The sequence below is a fragment of the Elgaria multicarinata genome, chromosome 3, assembly GCF_023053635.1.
Source record: "Elgaria multicarinata webbii isolate HBS135686 ecotype San Diego chromosome 3, rElgMul1.1.pri, whole genome shotgun sequence".
Lineage (NCBI taxonomy): Eukaryota > Metazoa > Chordata > Lepidosauria > Squamata > Anguidae > Elgaria > Elgaria multicarinata.
In genome coordinates this window covers 28,786,261-28,796,061 of record NC_086173.1, presented here as the reverse complement: position 1 = coordinate 28,796,061, position 9,801 = coordinate 28,786,261, and positions in this window count along the sequence as shown.

Genomic DNA, 9,801 nt, shown 5'->3' with positions numbered 1-9,801 from the left:
AGAAAGCTCCAAAAGTTGCCCCGAAACTACGTTCAGATACCCGTTCCGGGCAAAAACACGTATTGCGCAAAATGGGCCGTAACGGCAGCTTCCCAATGAGATAAGTGAACCAAACTCACCAGATGCACATGACAAGGTGGGATAAATATAGAAAGCTCCAAAAGTTGCCCCCAAACCACGTTCAGATACCCGTTCCGGGCAAAAACGCGTACTGCGCAAAACCGGCCGTAACGGCAGCTTCCCAATGATATAAGTGAACCAAACTCACCAGATGCACATGACAAGGTGGGGCAAATATAGAAAGCTCCAAAAGTTGCCCCAAAACCACGTTCAGATACCCGTTCCGGGCAAAAACGCGTATTGCGCAAAACGGGCCGTAACAGCAGCTTCCCAATGAGGAAAGTCAACCAAACTCACCGGATGCACATAACTAGGTGGGACAAATATAGAAAGCTCCAAAACTTGCCCCGAAACCACGTTCAGATACCCGTTCCGGGCAAAATAACGGCAGCTTTCCAATGAGGTAAGTCAACCAAACTCACCAGATGCGCATTACTAGGTGGGACAGATGTAAAAAGCTGCAAAAGTTGCCCCGAAACCACGTTCAGATACCCGTTCCGGGCAAAAGTCTGTATTGCCCAAAACGAGCCGTAACGGCAGCTTCCCAATGAGGTAAGTCAACCAAACTCACCAGAAGCACATTACTAGATGGGACAGATATAATAACCTCTGAAATTTCCATGAAAGTCAGGTTCTGTTACCCATTCCGGGCCATAGTTCATATTCCCAAAATTAGCTGGAAAAGAAAATTATGGGTGAGGAAAATGAGGCACTATCTATTGTCGGGAAATTGCCTCGAAAGGCAACTTCTATGTGTGTGAATGCAATCAAATAAACTACTTTCATTGTACTAACTGGAACATTTAATAAACTTTCTCAGAATCCAGAGTGAAGTTCTGCAAAGATGGTTTCCTACAGAAGCCCATAGTTGTCATGTGGTTTGGTAGTGTGCTTAAAATATCAGTCTATGATGGCATTGTTGGGGTTGGGCTGTCTCATTCCATCATGAAGCTTACAATGACCTGTGGCTATTCACATCTTTCAACCTAACTTATTCCACAGGGTTATTACAAAATTGGGAAAGGCCATTGTAGTTCACCATGCGTTTGTGGGTGGCGGGTGGGATATAAATGTTCTGTCAAAAAAGCCCAGGTCTTTTGAGGATTGCCATGGGAATACTGGAGGCTGCATTCCAGGAAGTCCAAAAACACGGCCCCCAACCCCTTCCAGGGCTGATGGAGGCCTTCCCCTTCAGCCCTTTCCCCCAAGAAATTGGGTGCCAGTCCCGGTTGCCCTGGAGATCTCTGTTTTTCCAGAGGTCTCCCGGGTTTTCCGGGTCATCTGGTCACCCTTATCACACCAGGAGACAAAGCGTTAATGCCCACATTCCACAATCTTGACAGGTACCCCTCCCCTCCCCAAACATGGAATTTATTTTTAAAAGCCAATCACACAATTTTAATTGTATGTTAGGTGTCTTGAATAGGTTAGCCCCATGTGAATAAGAGGGAGCTAGGTTGACCATTTGTTTGATTCAGTATAACCCATTGTCATTGGCTGTGATGTTCTGAAGCTTTATTAACATATATGCTTCTTTAGTCATATTCTTTATGAAAACATGAATACAAGAAAAATAACCACAAACAGTAAGAACAAAAACAATGTACATAATATCTATATACTCTCTCTCTCTCTCTCTCTGTGTGTGTGTGTAAATGTAAATGCTAACATATAGCACCTGTTAACATAAATTTTTGCCTACAGTGTAGATTATTCATTTCTCACAACACTTTGGACATTTGAATATACCACGAGAAGCTTGATTTATCTCAAGGCAAGAATGATGGTGCCAGTCCTGACATGCTCCCTCGTACAGAACCATGGTGTCCTCCTTTGGTTTCTTGCACTGATCACCCATTAAGCACAAAGACCAAGATGAAGTGTAATACTGTTGTATTGCTGAAGACAAGAACTGGATTGTAGAAAATGTTCCTTTCGGTGGTTTTCTAGAAACAGGACTATTGAATTGCTTAATTTCTCTGATTTATTTGCTTCTTTATTCTCTGCTGCTGTCTCTGCATTAAACTTGGCCGTGGAAGAAGTGATTTGTGCTTGAGAAGTTCATTTGCAATCCACTGCCGTACAGGCACCATGTCTGCTGGGAAAGGGACAGGTGAGCCACTGCATAGCACATGTGCAAAGAGACATACAAAAAGTTTGGTTGACTTACCTCATTGGGAAGCTGCCGTTACGGCCCGTTTTGCACAATACACGTTTTTGCCTGGAACGGGTATCTGAACGTAGTTTCGGGGCAACTTTTGGAGCTTTCTATATTTGTCCCACCTTGTCATGTGCATCTGGTGAGTTTGGTTCACTTATATCATTGGGAAGCTGCCATTACGGCCGGTTTTGTGCAGTACACGTTTTTGCCCGGAATGGGTATCTGAACGTGGTTTCGGGGCAACGTTTGGAGCTTTCTATATTTGTCCCATCTAGTTATGTGCATCTGGTGAGTTTGGTTTTCTTTCCTCGTTGGGAAGCTGCTGTTATGGCCCGTTTTGCACAATACGCGTTTTTGCCTGGAACGGGTGTCTGAACGTGGTTTGGTGGCAACTTTTGGAGCTTTCTATATTTATCCCACCTTGTCATGTGTATCTGGTGAGTTTGGTTCACTTACCCCATTGGGAAGCTGCCGTTACGGCCTGTTTTGCGCAATATGCGTTTTTGCCCGGAATTGGTATCTGAACGTGGTTTCGGGGCAACTTTTGGGGCTTATTGCATCCCTGCCATTTAGTTATGCATGCCTGGTGAGTTTGGTTGATATCGCTCGTTCCCTAGTGGCCGTTCCGGCCATCCCATTCTGTTCCGGACGTCGTTTTGGGAGTTCTGGGGTTAATAGTGATATAATATTGGTATGGTTTTAGTCCTAAAATATTGTTCTCAAGTGTTGCTAACACATGCCACTGTTTTTGGTATGATTTTTTAATATAATGGGGCTGTTCCGGCTTTTACACCGTCCCCTTTGTAACCCTAACGTTTCTCTAGTATCGCAGTCCGATTTGAGCAGCAGCCTATGAACCAGCCGCTACATGTTCAAAGTCTTGTATGTGATTAAAGAAGTCACTGCAAGAGACAATGGGCATTCTTGTTTCTTTGTGATACTAAGATCAGCTTCTTTACACATGATTTTTTCCAGGTAGTTTCTTCTTCTGCCTTTCTACTACATTTCATTATACAACCACTAGATTCCACTATGGTAAAGCGGAATTGCACAATTACACAAGTCTCTCATTCCAATATTTCTAAATAACACCAGGCTTTCTTGTTAGGACCCCACCCCACCCTCCTCGATAATGGTTGCAAAGCACGGGAAAGGTCCTGGAGGATGACAACAGCATCATGCAAAGGATACACAAACTAATGTAAGTGATCAATCATGGGTGCCCAATGAACTCCTCATGTAAAAACTGAAGGAACAAGAATAAATCCCCTTCTAGCCCTACCACTGACCCAAGGGCTGCTGCTCACTCATTTTTAAATCTTACATTTCAGTCACCGATGATGGCCTTCTAAAACACATCACCCTACTGAATTTGTTCTTAGAAAAGAACAGGGCATCTAAGCAGGATGACAGAGAGTTATCTGACAAGAAGTGAAAATCTTGGAGGCGTTTGGCTTTGCTGAACTCTGCCCTTAAAGCAACAGAAGGGACGTATGAGAATTTCATTTCAGTTTGCTAAACATCAGAATGTGCCCCATTCACACCCCCAAATGGGAACATGAGCACATTCTTTGGGCAAAGCTCATTCTCCCATCCCTAAGCCTGAGGTCACAAAGGAAGAAACACTGACGGATCCAAAATAAAAAAAATAAAAAAAATAGCATCTTACCACTTTTCTGAGGATAGCACAGGGCAGCATTGGGCGTAGATAGCTTTCTCCATGAACGTTTGGTGGTCGTTGCTATGATTTGACCAGCAGAATCCATGTCCAGGAAGTGGACTTAACAGTGCAGTCCTACGCCTATTCCTCCCAGGTAAGTCCTACTAGGTCTTACTCCCAGGTAAGAGCTCATAGGATTGAGATTTTAAGAACTGTTCTTCTGGCCTTAAGTCAGAAGAGCAGAGGAGCTTCTCCCACATGGTCATTTCCAACCCCGCCCCAGTAACATGAAAAAGCTTGCCTGGGAGAGACTACTAATAAAGTTCCTTCCTAGAAAAGAGGGCTGCTTTGACGGCACCACATTGACACCATGTTGCCCCTAAAGCCCGCAGTTTTCCTCCTGCAGGGTTGCGCTTGGTAATCCTCACGCCAAGGAGGGAGCACAGAGTTTCCAGTGTCCTCCTCCCCCACCCGTTTCTGGCTTGAGAACCAATCATCAGTCCAATAAAAGGGGGGCACCAGTTGAATTTGCAATTAAAAATAAATGCTAAAGAGCACACAACTCTACAAACAATATTATAATGCGTGACAAACCATAACATAGGAATGATGTAATTAAACAGAAAATAGTAAATTGAACGAGTCTACACAAAACATGCTAGACACTCAGTATGAAATGAAGACGTAAATAAAGTGCAAAAAGCAATGAGGTTTAACAGCTGGGCGACGGAGAGAACATGAGAGCGTGCATTGAACACAGGTTTTCTACAAGATAGGCAAAGTATAACATGCACCCATTTCAGTCCTGTTTTGCCATGTTTCGGCTTCTTCAGAAAAGCAAGGTAATCTGTGAAAACCAAAAAACATACATAAGACAAAGTTATTGGCAAATAGCAACAGATAAGGCTCAGAGACTTTTCTGTTAGGACTCGCTGCAATTCACAAGCAATGTGGTGGGAGTAAGGGAAAGTTGAAACACCTTAAGTAATCTTTCTGTCCCAAAATCTTATTAATTCCCCACCCCAGGAAGTTTGGCTGCAAAACAAATACAAAGTTTCAGAAACATGATAAAATTAACAGCCAAATGTTAATTAAGGAGCTCAACCCTCAATCCCAAGCAACTCTATTGAACAGATTCAATGGTGGCCAGTTCTGCAGACAGGTGTGTTAGTTTAGTTTTTATCTACCTGTATCTTAAAGGTACAGGTAACACTCTAGTCCAGACTAGAACAGAGGTAGTAACCCATCCTGCAGCTACTGAGGGAAGTAACAAACAGGAAGAGGTCACCTTCCAGGATTTCTCTAGCAAAACTCGAGTAACATGAGGTAGCCTTAACCCTGGTCTTAAACCAACACGTGTTTTGATAATGAAATAGTATGGTGTCTAAAGTTATATGGGAAGCACTGCAGAAAGTTATTTGATTTAATTCCCTCCTGCCCTCCCAAGTTAAGGGCATTTCCCCCCTTCTGCAGGGGACAAATGGTCCTGTGGAAGGGAAGGGTGTGATATTCAGCCCAGCTGAAATAAAAGCAACAGCTTCAAAGTAACTTAAGAGTTTAGGAGAACACAGAATTAAAATGGAAAATCAGCCGCAATAATTAAATTATTTTTTATGTTAAATGGGAAGGATCCCTCTTCCATATGCATGTGAAGTGGGCTGTTAAGCAAATTAAAGCAACTGTAGTTGCTGTTTCAATTCATTCCTGGGCAAATATAATGTATGCATCCCTTCATTCATTCTTTAGTTGTCGAGGTGGTTCAGAGCAATAATAATAATAATTCCTAAAAAATATAAAACCAATAGGCATAGCAAACCAAAACAAGAAAATACCAAAACCAATATACGTAATTGTTGGGAAATCACACTCTGAACCAGAGTTGAGCAGAAGTAGCAGCGGCTCTCAGTTTAGGACGCAGCAAAGACTCGATGAGGCAAAGGATTCTTTGTAAGTTAAAAGCAAACCCTTTACTGACAGTTGAAATAATTTAGTTATGGCAGCATATATACAAATACTCACAGACGATCAATACACATCAGCATACATCAAGATGGGGTAAGATGAAGAATAAGAAACATGAAAACATGCAATCACTAATTGATTAATTGATGAAAATGCTTCCATACAATAATTCAATAACTGTCCAGCTGAGACCTTGACATTTAAGGGAATTGCGCGTTCTGCTGACTCCTCATTTTCTTCAAGATCCAACACCCGTTCTTTTGATTTTTACGCAACAGTTTTTACAACACAACACTTGTACAGACGTTTACATTTCATCCTGCCTGAAACCTAGTGTTTCACAAATCTCCCTGTGTTTTGTAGCTCCTAAAGGTTTTGTGAATATGTCAGCAAAGTTTTCTTGTGACTCACAATAATACAACTTCAGAGTTCCACTACTTATGTGTTCTTTCACATTTTGGTACTTAATAGCAATGTGTTTGGATTTTGACTTGAACATGTCTGCGTTTGCCAGCGCAATACATGCCTGGGAGTCACAGAACACTGTGATTGGCGTTTCAATTTGGATTTTGAAATCCTTTATTAATTGCATTAGCCAAGTGATTTCTCCACACAACTCTGACAGTGCCCCATACTCTGCTTCGCAGGAAGATCTGGAGACAAAAGCCTGCTTTCTGGACTTCTAAGAGATTAGTCCTTTTCCCAACATTAGCACAATTCCAGACGTTGACTTCCGGTCTTCTATACAGCCTGCCCAATCCGAATCCACATAACTCAAGAGCTTTTTATCTGGCTCAGCAGATAACTTCAAACTGTAATTTAAGGTGCCTTTGAGGTACTTAACACTCTCTTGGTTGTATGCCAAGCAGGCACTGTTGGCTTGGCAATGAACCAGGGGGGGGATCCGCACGTCGCTCCCAGAGCGCTTCTATGGGACCCCAGTGCACCCCGAAAACGATAGTCTGACTTCCCTGTAAAAGAAACGAGGAAGAGCCGTCCATGCCGCCGAAGACGAGGAGGAGGAGGAGAGCTCTCCGCTGATGAGGAGAGCTCGGCAAAAGAAGGCGGGCTCTCCTCACCGAGCTTTTGCCGAGAGGAGAGCTCTTTTGCCGAGCTCTCCTCGCCGGCGGAGAGCTCTCTGCGGCGGCGGCATGGATGGCTCTTCCTCGTTTCTTTTACGGGGAAGTCAGACTATTGTTTTCGGGGTGCACTGGGGTCCCATAGAAGCGCTCTGGGAGTGACATGCGGATCCCCCCCTGCTTAAGATAGCAACCGCAGCAGACAGATCTGGCCTTGACCAGCTTACCAAATACAATAACATACCCACCACAGAGTGATACAGGCTTGGATCACTGAAACTTTCTCCTTGCAGGTTTTTCTGGATATCCAATTCCATGGGGCTTTTGACCCCTTTGCAATCCTGCATTCCAAAATCCTCTAGCAGCTTTAGAATTTTTTGCTTCTGACTGAGCAAAAAACCTCCGTCTTCTGCTAGTTTAACTTCTACTCCTAGGTAATTCTTCACTGGACCTAAGGATTTCAAATTATACCTGCTTCCAAGCTGATTTGCAACTTTCTGGACCTCTGCATCACTAGGACAAGCAATCAAAACATCATCAACAAAAACGATGAGAGCTTTATAATTCTGACCACTCCCCTTTGTGTACAGACACAGCTCCTTTCAAATCCCATCTCACTTACCAAAGTGGTGTTTTGGACAGAATTCCAACACCTGGCACTCTGTCTAAGGCCATAAATTGCTTTCTTCAGGAACCAAACTTTGTTGTCATCTGACTCAAAACCTTCAGGTTTTCTCATGTATATTTTTTCCTGAATTGGGGCGTTCAGGTATGCAGTTTGGAAATCATATTGCCTAATTTTTAACTTTTCTTTTGCTGCAATAGTTAAAAATAATCTTAAAGTTTCTGCTTTTACAGTTGAGGTATAGTCTACCTCCTTAACTTGATTAAAACCCCTTGCGACAAGTCGGGCTTTGAATTTTTCTTCCCCTGTCTCTAACTGTTTGCGCTTAAAAACCCATCGACACATTACAGACTTCTGCCCTGGAGGCAAAACTGTTTCTTGAAAAACTTCATTGTCTTTTAGGCTTTTCAACTCACTTTCCATGGCTTCTAGCCATTTCTGCCTTTCTAAAGAACCGAATCTTTGTACATCTGCATAAGAATTCGGCTCAAAGCTTATATTAAAGGCTTCAGAGGCAAACCGCTTTGGCGGGACTCCTTTATTTGCTCTCTGAGAGCGAGGGGGGGATAAATGCCGCCTCCTCTTTCTGTTCTGGCTGCGTTTCTAACTCTGATCTGGCCTCTGTTAACTCCTGTGGTGTTCAATTCAATAACTGTCCAGCTGACACCTTGACATTTGAGGGAATTGCATGTTCTGCTGACTCCTCATTTTCTTCAGGTCTCCAGGTAATTGGAAAAATAGTGGAAAAAGAAAAACCAGATCCAATCCAGGATCCAACAGTAATAATGAAACAGAATGAAGCTGAAGTCAATAAAACCTTTATATTTTTTAATGTACAATATGTTAATATTTTTTTTCATACATGCAGTACATTGTGTCATCACTTCAAAAAACAGGCTGTGCTACTGCTTGGAGTCAGGCGTGTGTCAGAGAGAGAGAGAGAGAGAGAGAGAGAGAGAGAGAGAGAGAGGCCTTTGCTAGACCTACCGTTAAATCTGCGACGGAGGAGGGGATTGACCACGATGCAACTATCGCGGGCTGTTGCGCTAGTCCAGACGTCACGCGTGACGAGCTCAAGAAGAGAGCCGTCACATCCGCCATTTTTTTGTTTTCTTAAAGGGATGATGCGCACGAACGCTCGTGCACACAGGTAATTTATTTTTAGAAATTAAATTGATTTTCCCACTCCCCCACCCTGCCCCCGATAGGCGCAGCACTCCTGGAGAGTGTTGCGCCCTGTGCGCGGCTCCCAGCCTCGCATGAGTAACCGCGTGGAGCCGGGGTCAAGCCACGGAAACGGGCCACACCTTCTGCGGTCCCGGGCTCAGCCCGGCACCGTGGAAAAAGCAGTCCCAAAGTGTAGCGCTATATCCCGAGGCCAGGCAGGGTTGATCCTTGCCGGAGCCTGAGATCCCCTGTGCATCATCTGGACACACAGGGGTGATCCCGGTTATACGCCAGGGATATAGCCTGGTCTAGCAAAGGCCTGTGGGCCCGATTTCTCCACAGTCCCAAGCTGAGCCCAGGACCGCGGAAGGTGTGGCCTGTTTCTGTGGATTGACCCCGGCCCCGCGCAGTTACTCGCAGGTAGCTGGGAGCCACACACGGGGTGCAGTGCTCCCCAGGAGTGCTGCGCCCATCGGGGGCAGGGTGGGGGGAGCAGGAAAATCAATTTAATTTTTTTAAAAAACCAATACCTGTGCGCATGAAAACAAAAAAAATGGCAGACGTGACTGCTCTCTTCTTGAGCTCACCACACGTGATGTCTGGATAGTTGCATCGTGGGCTTTCCCCTCCTCAGTTGCAGATTTAACGGTAAGTCTAGCAAAGGAGAGAGAGAGAGAGAGAGAGAGAGAGAGAGAGAGAGAGAGAGAGAGAGAGAGAGAGAGAAGCCCCAGTTGAATTGACAGCCTAAATAATTGCAGGTCATCAATCCCTCTTCAAGACTGGTGTTCTTCATTCATGTTCTTAAAGGGCCGAACTTGGAAAAGGCTTCCGTATCTTTCCTGGAGAAAGAGTTATGAAGGAAAAAGCATTAGTTCTCATGTGGGTTCAACTGCACTGGCCATTAGGGCTAGATGAGAATTTAATTGGGTCTCCATTTTACTGCAGACCTATCCAGTTGGCACACCCCTCAGACCAAAACGCATTCCAGAATGCAGTTGTAACTGGAAATCTGCACTTTCTTGGGCAG